Raw genomic sequence first — 658 nt, 5'->3', positions numbered from 1 at the left:
AATATAGAAGGAAGAGATTTTTTTTGTTTTGTTTTGTTTTTGTTTTTGTTTTTTGAGACGGAGTTTCACTCTTGTTACCCAGGCTGGAGTGCAATGGCGTGATCTCGGCTCACCGCAACCTCTGCCTCCTGGGTTCAGGCAATTCTCCTGCCTCAACCTCCTCAGTAGCTGGGATTACAGGCATGCGCCACCATGCCCAGCTAATGTTTTTGTATTTTTTTTTAGTAGAGACGGGGTTTCACCATGTTGACCAGGATGGTCTCGATCTCTTGACCTTGTGATCCACCCGCCTCGGCCTCCCAAAGTGCTGGGATTACAGGCTTGAGCCACCGCGCCCGGCCGGGCTTGTTTTTTTCTTGTAAATCTGTTTTAGTTCTTTGTAGATTCTGGGTATCAGCCCTTTGTCAGATGGGTAGACTGCAAAAAATTTTTTCCCATTTTGTTGGTTGCCGATTCGCTCTAACGACTGTTTCTTTTGCTGTGCAGAAGCTGTGGCGTTTGATTAGGTCCCATTTGTCTATTTTGGCTTTTGTTGCCAGTGCTTTTGGTGTTTTGGTCATGAAGTCCTTGCCTACGCCTATGTCCTGAACGGTTTTGCCTAGATTTTCTTGTAGGGTTTTTATGGTGTTAGGTCTTATGTTTAAATCTTTAATCCATC

Source organism: Sapajus apella, unplaced genomic scaffold (genome assembly GCF_009761245.1).
Source record: "Sapajus apella isolate SASKATOON/1434 unplaced genomic scaffold, GSC_monkey_1.0 scaffold195, whole genome shotgun sequence".
In the NCBI taxonomy this organism is placed as follows: domain Eukaryota; kingdom Metazoa; phylum Chordata; class Mammalia; order Primates; family Cebidae; genus Sapajus; species Sapajus apella.
Note: the sequence above shows the minus strand (reverse complement) of the source record.